General features: G+C 45.2%; 1 protein-coding gene across 2 annotated transcripts in view; it reads right to left on the bottom strand.

The window, feature by feature from the left end:
• IQCK (IQ motif containing K) overlaps nucleotides 1-14,382 on the bottom strand; it is a 95,237-nt gene that overhangs the window by 62,330 nt on the left and 18,525 nt on the right. The window lies entirely within an intron of this gene.

Here is a 14,382-nt window from a genome sequence, read left to right as displayed (position 1 = left end):
TGACCAAGGCAGCCAGCACTGGCCCCAAGGTCATTTTTGTTTTGTTTTGTTTTGGGGCCAAACCCGGTGACTCTCAGGGGTTACTACTCCTGGCTATGCGCTCAGAAATCACTCCTGGCTTAGGGGACCATATGGGGCACTGGGTGATCAAACTGCAGTCCATCTTAGGCTAGCGCATGCAAAGCAGACACCCTACCACTTGCCCACTGCTCTGGCCCCCCAAAGTCATTTCTAAGAGTCTCTGAAGAAAAGGAGCAAGGTCAAAATCCGCCTTTTCTGTGGGCCCTACTTTCCACACTTTAGACATTCTTCACTAACAAAAACTGATGGGGTTTTGAGTTTCCTACTGGTCCAAGGCCAGGAAATGGACTTTTTTTCCTCATCACTGACCAGAGAGGGTCATAAATATTTAAACACTGCTGAGCCCCCTTCCCCCAGCAACAGTATAGCAGATAGAGTACTTGCCTTGTACAGGCTGACCCTAGTTCAGTCCTCAGCATCCTAAATGGTTCCTCAGCCCCACCAGGAGTGACCCTGAGCACAGAGCCAGGAGTAAGCACTCCTGAGCACTGGGTGTGTCCCCAAAAATACCTGGGAAGTTTTTGGGCCACACTTTAGCTATACTGGGAGCTCAGGCCTTGGGGAGACCCCAGGTGAAGTTATTTCTCTGACTCTGGAGTCCTTATGTTCCTTAAAAAATATTCAAATAGTTAAAAACAGCTCTAATAAATAGCTACAAGATGAGGAAGGACTGTTTCTTAAAAAAAAAAAAAAGAAAAGAAAAGAAAGTAAAGTAGGCGTTTGTTTTACTGAATTAGAGTAGCAAATTTTCCTGTCATGACATCATCAAAGGATTTATCAAGAGTTACAAATAGTTTCCTGATACCAAACTGTGTTGACAATGCTCTGCCCCCTAATGGAATTTGATGAGCAACCAACAGCCCGGAGGGGAATTTTTCTGTGGCTCAGTAGAAAATAACAGAAAAGCTTATCTCCTCTATCCAGACTGCCACAATCCACATCCAAAGCTGAGATAAGGGTTATTTCCAACTGCCACCAGCCCTGCCGACACTCCTGATTTCTGTCCAAGTGAAGCAAGGTGTGTTGTCTAGCCTCGACTGCTCAGGGACATCCACTGAGTGCTGGCCCTCTGCCAAGCCCAGGGCCAAACGCTAGGAAATACAGAAGACATGAACCTGCACTGGGTTATATGGGAACAAGAGAGACAGGGGAAGTGAGCTTACCTCTAGTGGTGCTTGGGGCTAGAGTGAAATCACAACCTATAGAATGTTTGTCTTGCACGTAGCTGATGCGGGTTCTATTCCCGGCACCTTATATAGTCCCCCAGCACTACCAGGAATGACCTCTGAACACAGAGAGGCAGAAGAGAACCAAGTACTCAAGCAGACTTTGAGCTCCATATCAAACCCATCCCGAAGTCTTTTCTTACCCCAGAAACTTCTACCTACTGTCTCCCTTAATTATTTTTTAAATTTTTATTTAATTAAAGAACAGAAAGAATTCCAGCTAAGAAGCTGACATGAGCCCCAGCTAAGAAGCTGACATGAGCCCCTCTGCCCCCCCCCCTTTTTTGGTTTTTTAGGCATACCCAGTGATGCTCCGAGGTTGGCTCTGCACTCTCGGGGCCACTAGGGACCATATGGCATGCCAGGGATCAAACCCAGGTCAGCAGTATGCCAGATAAATGCCTTCAGGGCCCCTCCCTCTGCCTTCCTCTAGCTGAAACACACCCTGAGCTCCTGTTGGAGAAACTCCAGGAGACACCTTCTCTTTCTCTGTACCTCAGGAGCCTTTTGAGGCCCAGGCTATGTCCCAGGAGAGGGTGGGATGGGAAGATAGCCTGAGTAAGAAGCAAGAGATGAAGCAATGAAGCAGAATGACATTATGGACTCATCTTCAGGGGGACTCCAGCTCAAGATAGGTAAGAAGATACTTGAGGGCTAGAGAGAGAGCACAGCGGTAGGGCATTTGTCTTGCACTTGGGCAATCCAGGACAAACAGATGGTGGTTCAAATCCCAGCATCCCATATGGTCCCCCAAGTCTGCCAGGAGAAATTTCTGAGCACAGAGCCAGGAGTGACCCCTGAGTGCTGTCGGGTGTGACCCCAAAACCAAAAGAAAAAGAAAAAAGAAAAAAGAAGACAGGTCCATGGGACCATGGGAGTGGTGGGTAAAGTGTCTTTTTCTTTTTCTTTTTTTATTTGGTTTTTGGGTCGCACCCAGCAGTGCTCAGGGGTTACTCCTGGCTCTATGCTCAGAAATCACTCCCAGAGGCTCAGGGAGCCATATGGGATGCCGGGATTCGAACCATCGTCCTTCTGCATGCAAGGCATACCTCTATGCTATCTCTCCGGCCAGCTTTTTTGTTTGTTTGCTTTTGAGTCACATCCAGAGCTCCTGAGGAAGGAGTCCTGGCAGACTTGGAGAACCATATGGGATGCTTGGACTGTGGCTCTGACCATAACACCAATTTGTTCAATTCCCCCCCCCCCCCGCCCACCGGCATCCCATATGGTCCCTCAGCCAGGAGTGATTTCTGAGCACATAGCCAGAATAACCCCTTAACCATCACTGGATGTCCCCCCGCCCTCAAAAAAAAAAAAAACAAAAGGGCCTCACATATGTAAAACTACCACTCCTTCCCTTGCTCTCAACACTATTTCTACAGCACTTTTATATTTCATGGGTTTTTTGTTTGTTTGTTTGTTTGTTTGTTTGTTTTCGGGCAACAGTACTCAGTGCTTACTCCTGGTTTTACATTCCTGGTTGAGCTTATGGGACCATATGGGGCGCTGGGGAGGGAACACGAGCTGCTGCATGAAAGACAGGGACCTTACCAATTGTACCATTACTCCAACTCCCACACCAATTTTTATTTTTATTTTTAAAACTTGCTTTTTTTTTTTAGCCCCCTGGACTTCTAGTGTAACAGTTCCCTTTGTATATAGCTTGTTGTAGTTTGGGTCTCTTGATTCTATTGCCATTGATTTTGGATTGGGTATTTAGGTCTGATCATTTTTTATTTCCACTCAATGCTTATGAAACTGCTTTGCCCCTGGTACCATCAACTTTTTTTTTCTCAATTTGTAGGAAGATCTAGAAATATTGAGCAGAACAAGATGATCATGTTCTATGGTTTAAAAAAAAAAAAAACAGGCGGGAGCCCCTGTCTATAAATTTAAAAGAAGAATATAAACTTAAAAGAAGAAAAAAATAAAAAGATAAAAGGGGGTTGGCTGGTGTGGCAAGGTGTTGTTGTTGTTGTTGTTGTTGTTGCATAGGCACAGTAAGTATTGGAGAAATTAGAAAGAAAAATTCCCTTGGCCTAAGAGATACAGGGTATCTCCAATGTTGAAGCATATTGTCATGAGACCAACTAAAGGATCCAGACATGTTCATTGTTGAACCCCAAGGTCTTTCTTTATGACACACCATATATTTTTTTCTTTTCTTTCTTTCTTTCTTTTTTTTTTTTTGGTTTTTAGGGCCATACCCATTTGATGCTCAGGGGTTATTCCTGGCTAAGCACTCAGAAATTGCCCCTAGCTTGGGGGGACTATATGGGACACCAGGGGATCGAACCGCGGTCCTTCCTTGACTAGCGCTTGCAAGGCAGACACCTTACCTCTAGCGCCACCTCACCGACCCTGACACACCATATATTTTTTTAAGCACAACTATTCTTAGAAGGATGAGGTGAGGGGCCGGAGTGGTGGCACATGAGGTAGGGCATCTGCCTTGCATGCACTAACCTAGGACAGACCGTGGTTCAATCCCCCAGCATCCCATATGGTCTCCCAAGCCAGGAGTGATTTCGAAGCACATAGCCGAGAGTAACCTCTGAGTGTCACCGGGTGTGGCCCAAACACACACACACACACACAAAGAAGAAGCATGAGGTGAGTCCATCCTCAAACATACTGACTGAAGAGCAGTCACTAGAAACCCACGTTTCATTTCTCCAAGAAACTGGTATCTCTAGAGGCTTTGGGGGATATTCGAGCCTTTCACAGAATCATTGTTTTTTAGGTATAAATTTCAAATGTATTTGCACAATTCAAATAAACTGAGTGCTTTCTACAATGCCAGCAACTCTTTCAAATTTTACTTAACTCAGTAATCCTCACAACCACCACACATTATTGGGTTTCTGCTTTAATTCTTTCTATTTTTCTGATTAGAAGCAAAGCAGAAAGGCTATAAAGTCCTTGCATCACTTCCTAGAAAGTGGAAGAGTAAGAAGCTGAACCTATTTGGATTCCAAAGCAGGCACCTTGTATTACCTGGTTCAATCCTCTTGAGAATCTTTCCTGAGGACCCAAAGAAGGCGAGAAAGAGACTATATACTAGCCAGTTCCCAAAGTTAGGAGGCTGGAGGAAGAATTTTGTCTAACCTGCCTTCTATGGTCAAATCCATCTAACCAGGGGTCTCAAACTCACGGCCCTCCATACAACATTTTGTGGCCCTGCCCTAGAGGAATCTTTTTGTTTTGTTTTGTTTTAGTTGTTTGGGTCACACCCCCCAATGTTCAGGCTTACTACTGACATTGCACTCAAGGATCACCCCGACTTTGCCACCTGTGGCCCCCAGGTAAATTGAGTTTGAGACCCCTTTCCAACCAGTGGAGATAGTAGTCCACTGCTGCCTGGGATCCATGAAAGACTTCACAACTCTCCCCATCAAGAGATGAGGTCTGTTTCCTCATACCTTGAATTTAAGTGCTTCAAGATATCTTTCTGGCAGGGGCCAGAGAGAGCACAGCGGTAGGGTGTTTGTCTTGCATGCAGCAGATCCACGATGGACAGTGATTCGAATCCTAGCATCCCATATGGTCCCAAAGCCTGCCAGGAGCAATTTCTGAGTGTAGATCCAGGAGTAACACGAGTTGCTCCAAGTATGATCCAAAACAACAACAAAAAAATGTGCTCTGGATGTTACAGTTTAGCAAGAGTAGCACTGTACCAGTTCCAAGCCTCAGGCTGGTGGGACCTTGAGGAGACTCACTAGAATCCTTATACAACCTGTCCTGCTGCTGTGGAAACATTCCAGGGGGCACCTGGCTGAGGAGGAGACTTCAAGTGAAACAGATATGATCCATCCTGACTAAACTTCCCAGACCAGCCAGCACTCAGTAGCCCATGAACCAATTTGTTAAAGGCCAGAACAACCACCCAGCTGAGCCCAGTCCAAACTGCTAACTTGCAGAACAAGGTGTGAAACAGTTGTTTTGTTTATGAAATCCCTTCTTATGCAGTAAAAAGAACAGATTTAACAATGTATACTAACTGACCACGGCAATTTATAGCCAAATGTGCCTGCCTCCCTCTTTTAACACAGCCAGCTGGCACAAAGCCATGCTCCCACCAAAAGCAAGAGGACAGAGTCTCAGACCAGGGAAGAAAAACCCAGTCCCAACACCTCTGTCCTTTATTTTGTAAAAGAACCAGGGGGTCACCCTCAGGTCAGAGCTTGTTGACTTGCCTTTGAAAGCCTCCTCTTTTGAGAATGACAAAGTTTTAGACACAAGCAAATCCTAGCCAAGCAGGAGTGGGGACTGGGGACGAAATGATCAATGCTGTGTTTGTTAAAAGAGAAAAAGAGGGCCCGGAGAAATAGCACAGCGGCGTTTGCCTTGCAAGCAGCCGATCCAGGACCAAAGGTGGTTGGTTCGAATCCCGGTGTCCCATATGGTCCCCCGTGCCTGCCAGGAGCTATTTCTGAGCAGACAGCCAGGAGTAACCCCTGAGCACCGCCGAGTGTGGCCCAAAAACCAAACCAAACAAAAGAGAAAAAGAAGCAGGACTATCAACTTATAGCCAGGTTTTCTAGCATGGTTTACAGGTCAGATAAAATAGAAATTCCAAGAGTCTCAGAGGAACTTTTCAACACCAGCAGCAGCAACAGCAGCTTAGTGTATGTGGGGAGGACTCAGGAGGCACTGATGCTCAACCCTGGTTCTTCCTCTTAGCAGCCAAGTGAATTTGGGCATGTCTTGGATCTCAGTTTCTTTATCCACCAAATGTGGACAATAAATCCTCACAGGGTCCTTCCTGTGAGGATCAAACAAAACCACAGGTGAACTAATTCCCGCAGGTAAGAAGGACTCGTCAAATGACTGTCATTAATCTCCACTGGCTCATACATACACTTTGAGGGAGACCACTATGGGTGGCTGCTTGTTAATAAAACAGCCCTTCCTCAGCCATATTTCATATCTAGGGTTAGGTCCCCAAGTATGAAACTGGAACTACTTCAAGTGCCATGATAATCAGACACAGCAAGATCAGGTTAAAAGGCCAGTTAGCTCAGCTTCCTATAGTTCTGTCCAAGAGACATGAAAACTTATATCTGCACCAAGACTTATATACAACTGTTCACAGCATTCCAAGTTCCTCTAGCCCCAAAGTGGAAACAGTCTCTCAATAAAATGTGGCCTAGGGCCGGCAAGGTGGTGCTAGAGGTAAGGTGTCTGCCTTACAAGCACTAGACAAGGAAGGACCGGGGTTCGATCCCCCGGCGTCCCATATGGTCCCCCCAAGCCAGGGGCAATTTCTAAGCACTTAGCCAGGAATAACCCCTGAGCATCAAATGGGTGTGGCCCAAAAAACAAAAAAAAAATGTGGTCTGATCACTTGATGTTTTCTATGATGACAATGCTCAGCAAAAAATAGGATGCAACTATACATGACATAACATAGACCAAACCCCAGATGGCCAAACCCTATTACAAGATGACAAATGCAAGAGATATGTTGTTCTTTGCATCTATTTCTTTTTTTTTTCTTTGCATCTATTTTTATAGATGTCCCATAAAGGTAACTCTATTCAAAAATAGAACTAGCAGGGGCCAGAAATACAGCACAGGAGTAGGACGTTTGCCTTGCACGCAGCTAATTTGAACAAATAGTAGTTCAAATCCCAGCATCCCATATGATCACCCGTGCCTGCCAGTAGCAACTTCTGAGCACAGAGCCAGGAGAAACCCCTGAGCACTACTGGGTGTGACCCAAAAACCAAACCAAACCAAAACAAAACAAAAAAACAAAAACAAAAACCTAGAACTAGCAGCTGTCTATAGGAGGGTAGAAAATCAGGAGATAATGCAAGATTGGTCACTGATGAGTTTTCGGGGGTGACAGAACTGTCCCGAACAAGACTGCAGTGATAGCTGGGCAATTTCATCAATCTGCTTCCCTTAAAGTGAGTGGTGAGGTTTTCAAATTCATCTTTTTTGGGGGGGGCCACACCCAGTGACACTCAGGGGTTACTCCTAAAATCAATCACTCTTGGCTTGAAGGACCATGTGGGATGCCGAGGGAAGGGGGGATTGAACCGCAGTCTGTCCTGGGCTAGTGCGTGCAAGGCAGACGCCTTACCACTTGCACCACTGCACTGGCCTCAAATTCATCTTTAATTGGGAAATTTTGTTTACATAGGTAAAAATATTCCTGACATAAAAAATACTATCACAACCATTTTGGTTAGGTTCTGTTTGTTTTTTATGGTACCAAAGACTGAACCCTGGGCCTTACACCTGCAAAGCAAGTGATGCTCTACTATTGAGTTACGTCACTTGCTTCCCCTCACAAACATTTTCAGAGGACAATTCAAGGGTACGCAGTCACACTGTTATATAACCCATGTTTCCTCATACAAAACCAGCATGCTGCAGTCAGCCATTTAGGAACTAATCAAGCAATTCCCAGTTCTCCACCGCTGGCAGTTTTCCACCTGCAGGGTCTCATACAATCCTAAAGCTGAGATACTTCCCCCAAATCTTATATTTAGGGTTTGCCTCTCAACTGTGACTACCTCCAAAAAAATCAAAAAATAAGAGAACTATCCGGGGCCCGAGAGATAACATGGAGGTAGGGCATTTGCTTTGCACGCAGGATGGTGGTTCGGATTCTGGCATCCCATATGGTTCCCCGAGCCTGCCAGGAGCAATTTCTGAGTAAAGAACCAAGAGTAACCCCTGAGTGTTGACAAGTGTGATCCTCTCTCCAAAAAAAAAAAAAAAAGAGAGAAATATCTGCTTTTAATTAAGGAAGTTAAGTTTTATTCCAAGCATTTGAATGATTTCAATATCTGATTAAATACCAAATGATGAAAAAGAGAGGATCTTAATGAAATTCCTTAGAGTTGAAGTCGCATTTAAGTTAACAAATTTATTTTGGTTTGGGACCAAACTTAGTGGTGCTATTCCAGGCTCAGTGCTCGGGAGTGAATCCCAGTAATGCTCAGGGAAGCCTAAGATGAAACTCAGACTTCTGGTATGTAAGGCATGTGCTCCAGACTACTGCATCATCTCCACAGCTCTTGAGTCATATTTTATTTATTTGTTTGTTTTTGTTTTTTGGGCCACACTCAGGGATTACTCATGGCTCTGCACTCAGAAATCACTCCTTGCAGGCTTGGGGGACCATATGGGATGCTGGGGCTTGAACTGCGGTCCATCCTGAGTCGACCACATGCAAGGCAAATGCCCTACTACTGTGCTATCACTCCAACCCAAGAGTCATATTGTATTTTATTTTATTTGGTTTTGGGATCACACCTGGCAGCGCTCAGGGTCTACTCCTAGCTCTGCGGTCAGAAATCGCCCCCTGCAGGCTCAGGGGACCATATTGGATGCTGGGATTTGAACCGCTGTCCTTCTGCATGTAAGGCAAACGCCTTACCTCCATACTATCTCTTCAGCCCAAGAGTCATATTTTAAAGGATACAATGTGTGTATCTATGTATTATAAGGCTATTATTAACCAATGAAAGTTAAAATTATAAAACTTGCTAGTTTGTTTGGTCTGATTGGGATTCAGTCAGCCTGATCCCAGCGCCAGCTCTATCCTACTAGCATATACTACAAAATTACCTGGGCTTGTTCTCCCTTGCTTGTCTTTATGTCTCTTTGCCTGCTTTTTCTTCCACTCTGGAGAAGTATGTGTTTTCTCTTGAACATGTATTTCCCTCTTCCTCTCCCTTCACATCTTTTGATGCAAAATTTCATTCAACTATCTCATCTGTGTGCACAGCAAGATATACACATACATGTTGTGTGCATAACCATGAGATCTCTAGCCTGGACAGCTGACCCAGACTGTCTTATGCTTTCCATGCCTGTTCTAAACTACTTCCAGTATTCTCTTTCCTACTATTCCTAGCCTTTGCTTCCTGCTAGTCCTTAGCCAGACCAAAAGTCTAGTGACCAGGAGTCTCAAACTCACAGCCCGTGGGCTGTTTGCGGCCCTCTGTACAACATTTTGTGGCCCTGCCCTAGAGGAATCTTTTTTTGTTTTGTTTTGTTTTAGTTGTTTGGGTCACACCCCCCAATGTTCAAGGCTTACTACTAACTTTGCACTCAAGGATCACCCCGACTTTGCCTCCTGTGGCCCCCAGGTAAATTGAGTTTGAGACCGCTGGCTAGTCTATTGATCAAACTCCTAGGCTCAGGAGACAGGTGACCCCAGGCACGTCCAGTCGTGCGTGAGTTGGTAGGTCAATCTCAGGGCTTCACACACCACACTCGTCTATAAGAGAATAAAGGATGTGCGCCCACATCCAAGGACTGCTCTGAATCCTGGAGAGGGAAGTGAGTTCCTAGGAGTATAATACTTGGAACACTGTCTGGCCTGCTGTGAGCCAGCAATGACTCTTCCTGTTGCCTGGCTTCTGGCCCTGTTCTGTATATTCCCTGGTTTGGGTGCCCTTCTGATTCCAAGATTTGTTCCTCACTCAGCTTCAATTTCAAGGGGGATCCAACATACCTTCACAGCTACCCTATCACAAAGGAAAATTCACACTCTACAGCATACCACCCAGCAGCTCCAAGGAGAACCCAGAACTGAGTCAGGAGTAGCTAGAGAGAACCAGGGGATACTGCCCTCAAAATACAATGTGTGCTCCTTCATCTAACAAATATTTATGGGCTCCTACTCTGTCCCAGGTGCTGCTGGGGCTACAGCACAGAAACCAAATTCAGGAAAGCAAGAGAAGAAAAACCTACAAGTCAGCATCTGAAGGGCAGAACAGATCAGCAATGCTGTAGAGCAGCCAATAGAAACACTGCTTCAAGATATAACTTGAATGACCCCAATAGTGAATTGTGTGACTGTTTAAGGCCCATTTGAATAAGTTCATTGGCAGTTGTGTGATTAGGGGCTAGTTAGCAGTTCCTTGGAGCATCTATTTTCATGACAAGAGGCAAGGAGCAGTTGAGAGGAGAAAATCAGAGCTGTGAAGCTGCTCAGGACTGGAGGAAGGACAAGCACAGAGATGGCACTACTGGGATTTTTTAAAGCCAGTAAGATGAACCCATATGATACTGAGAGGCCGAGGGGAAACATGGACAGGAAGAGACTTGATGAAGAAATCTGGAGAGGCCAGAGCAATAGCACAGAGGGCAGAATGTTTGTCTTACATGTGGCATTCTTCAATTTGAACCCCAGCACCCAATATGGTCCTCAGAGCCTGCCTAATGTCATCCCTGAGCACAGAGATAGGAGTAAGCCCTGAGCAGCACCGGGAGAGGATGCCCTCCCACCAAAAAGAAATTAAAAAATCCTAAATTGGGTTTAAAAAAGAAAAAGAAAGCAACAATTCAATTCCTAGGGCTGGGAAGAGAGCTCAAACGGCTTTGCATGAGGCTAACCTGGGATCTATCCCCATTTGTTCCCTAAGCACCACCAGGAATAATTCCCAAGTACATAGTCAAGCATAACTCCTGAGCTTCAAACAAAGAAAGATAAAAAAAAAAAAAAAAAGCTGATCAATTCCTGCAAATGAACAGCTTTCTGAACCACATATACTGGGGATTGTCTATGTATACAGACTCTTCATCTGAAGGTCTGAGCTACCCTGGTGTAATCCGGGGCCCTGTGACTGCACAGGCAAGCTATTTGGCCCCAGCGGCAACTCACCTGTGGGGTGTTGGCACAGGGATGCCTCATCCATCTCCATGCTAGAAGGAACGTCTCTGTTCCTTTCAAAACGCTTTACTACTGCCTGAAGGCTGGAAACTTCCTAGGCCTCTTCTTACCAAATAATTCATGGGCAAGCATGAGCTCTACCACGTTCAATATAAAGCCCTTAATTATTGCCCTCTGAGCTACTGCCCTGTCCTCTAAAGGGGTATAAATGAGAAGAGTAACAGCAGAATAAATTCATATTAAGGCTGCCCTGTTAAAGAGAGGAGCCCCAGGCCTCCAGAGTGAATTTCCAGCATCAGTTCAGGCTGGCAGCTTTTCTGCAGTCATTCTCATCTCAGAGGGGGACCCCCATGCACTGCTGCAAAGATGAGAACCAAGGGCAGAGCAATGGTACAGTGGGGAAGGCACTAGCTAAACATCCCATAGGGGCCCCTGAGCACTGACAGGCAAAATCCCTGAACATAGAGCCAGGCATAATCCTTGAGCACAAAGCCAGGAGTAAGCGTTGAGCACTGCCAAGATGGTCCCCTCCAAACAGAGGAGAAACAGGGCTGGAGAGATTGTACAGGGTGTGAAGGTGCCTGTCTTGCATGTGGCTCATCCCTGCTTTGAGCTTCGGCACCCCATATGGTCCTTCAGGAGTGATCCTGAGAGCAGAGACAGGAAAAAGCCCTGAGCATTGCAGGTTGTGGCCCAAACCTCCCCACACACACACCCTGCAAAAAAAAAAAAAAGAAACAGCAAAACTTCCTGAGTTCACTATTAACCTTCCAATTCTCTGTGCTTTCCCATCACTGACTTCCCTGCTTGATTCAATCTAATTAAAAGGCCCAAACACAAAAAAGGCTTGGCCAGTGGCAGGGTCAAAAGGAAAGGAGGGTCCCTAAAATGTGGCTGGGAGATAGTGCAAAGAACAAGGGAGCAGCCTTTGTCTACAGAAATCCCAGGTTCCATCCCTGGTTCTGGAGGGTCCCCCTACAAAAATGATCCCTGAAATATGGCCTGATAGTGACATTTGTCCCCTCACAAGAACTGGAAGCCAGGCCAACAATCTCCTGGGCTTATTATCTCCCAGGAGAGGAGGGCTGTCAGGGAGGAAGGGCAGACAGGGAGCCGAAGCAGCCAATGAAAAGCAACCCTGGATTAGAGGTACCATTTGGTTGGGGGGATTTAGAGTGGGTGTTTGTTTGAGCCATACCTCGCAGTGCTCAGACTTTTTCCTGGCCCTGTGTTCAGGAGTGACCCCTAGTGGTTCTCAGGAGACAGTACACAGTGCCTGGGATTAAAGTGGAGTCAGTCTTGTGAAAAAAGTGGGGGTAAGATAGCACAACAGGGAGAGCCTTTGCCTTGCACACAGACAACCTGGGTATGACATCCCATACCCATGTCCTTGTAAGCCCACCAGAAGTGGTTCCTAGGTGCAGAGCCAGGATCCCAAAACAAACAAATCTGGTTGCAAGGCAAGTGCCTTACCTCCCTGTACTATCTCTGTGTCCTACTCCTCTAAACTATCTGTGTCCCGCCCCCTAATTATCTCTCTGTGCCTACCTCCTGAACTATCTCTCTGTGTCCTACTCTCCACCATAGATCTCTTTGATCCTATGTAGTTGCAATTTTATAACCTATGTATGGCCAATAGCCAGGTTTTCTAGAAAACAGAAACTGATGAAGAGAAACCAGTACTGCTTGGAGCTACTTAAGAGACAAGCTTCCTTAACACCCACCCAACTATTTTAAAAGGCATAAAAAGGACACTTATGTCTCTTCAACATTTTATGGGTGTTTTCTTTGACGGCTATAACTTTTGCTGAATATTTTCTTATACAGTGACGACCCCCCCCCCCATGTTTTTTATCTTCTCTTTGTGAACTGCTCAGTATGGAATTTGGTGTGAAAGAATCCCTCAGTTTAATGCTTATGTTTGAACCAAGTCATGGGTATTGTTGGAAATGTTATTACGCCCCCATATATCTGATAGCACCACGTGGCTTTATTTCTTGTTTGCTTAGGCACACTAAAATGGGAAAATACTATACATACCAATAAGTTCTTATCTAGAGATGGGAACACACAAATCTTGTAGTGCAATGAGACCTTACACCCTGAACATTGACATAAAGACCTGGCACAGGCCTCAGAAGAATGGGCATTCTCCATTCACCCCTGATCTAGAGAAGACATCTACAAAACATCCAAGGTTGTATATAACATCACCTGGAGGCATTCCTCTACCAGGGAAGACCCTACAGCTGCTCTGACATCGATCTACTCAAAAGAGACTTCCCTTAACACTGAGAAGACTTAACAAGAACAATGACCTGCTTACTGGACAGGGCTTGCTGTATTGCCCCTTAATTGTGAGGTTTGTCTATAACATCACCTGGAAGCAATCCTCTACCACAGAAGACCCTACCACTGCTCAGACATCATCCTGCTCAAGAGACTTCCCTTAACACTGAGAAGACTTAACAACGACCTGCTTACAGGACAGGGCTTCCTGCATTGCCCTTTCATGGTGAGGTGAAACGAGAAGACACTCCACATCATGACTTCAATGTAGGATATGCAGATTCCAGAATCTTTAATACAGAAACATGATACCAACAACAGAGACTGTGTAAAAAGTGTGTTGGCACTACGGACAATGTCTTGGATCGGACGATAACTTGCCTGAAGCCTAGAGTTGGTCTTATGCCAGGAAACTTCAGGGGTAGGATCTCTTTGTATTTAGGCCAAGGTTATTCCTTTCCATGCCTCTCATATTTTGGTGGGCCTATGCAAACAACAATTGCCACTCTAACACCATTTTTACTGTGCTCCTTTGACTCTAATCCTTAAAAAGCACCCACTTAAAATTTGAGGTTGGGGCCGGAGAGATAGCATGGAGGTAAGGTGTTTGCCTTTCATGCAGAAGGTCATCGGTTCGAATCCCGGCGTCCCATATGGTCCCCTGTGCCTGCCAGGAGCAATTTCTGAGCATGGAGCCAGGAGTAACCCCTGAGCACTGCCGGGTGTGACCCAAAAACCACAAAAAAAAAAAATTTGAGGTTAACTTAAGCTAATATGCATGTACATGGAAATGTAAAAATTACTATGCCTCTAATGTTTAAGGAGTTATGTAAGTTTTATGGCTTTAGATTGCCTTGTGTGCTGTTAAGAAATATTATAATGTGTTACAATCTGGGGACTTGAGGGACAAAGTAATTGTACATGGATTCTGTTTTATTTATCTTAACGTTCTTTGGCTGAAAGTTCAAAGTTAAGGTATCAGCAAGGGGACTTCTGAGAATTATGTTATGGGTGACTGTCCTTCCACTGTAACTTTACCATGTCCTCTTTCTTTGCATCTTTTGTTCTCATAATTCAAAATAAAAAAATTTAAAAAAGAGACAAGCTTCCATGTTCCATTTTGGGAGCAGAATGTAAGCCCCCATT

Source organism: Suncus etruscus, chromosome 15 (genome assembly GCF_024139225.1).
Source record: "Suncus etruscus isolate mSunEtr1 chromosome 15, mSunEtr1.pri.cur, whole genome shotgun sequence".
Lineage (NCBI taxonomy): Eukaryota > Metazoa > Chordata > Mammalia > Eulipotyphla > Soricidae > Suncus > Suncus etruscus.
The sequence above is the reverse complement of the archived record's forward strand: the minus strand, read 5'-3'. Positions and strand labels throughout refer to the sequence as shown.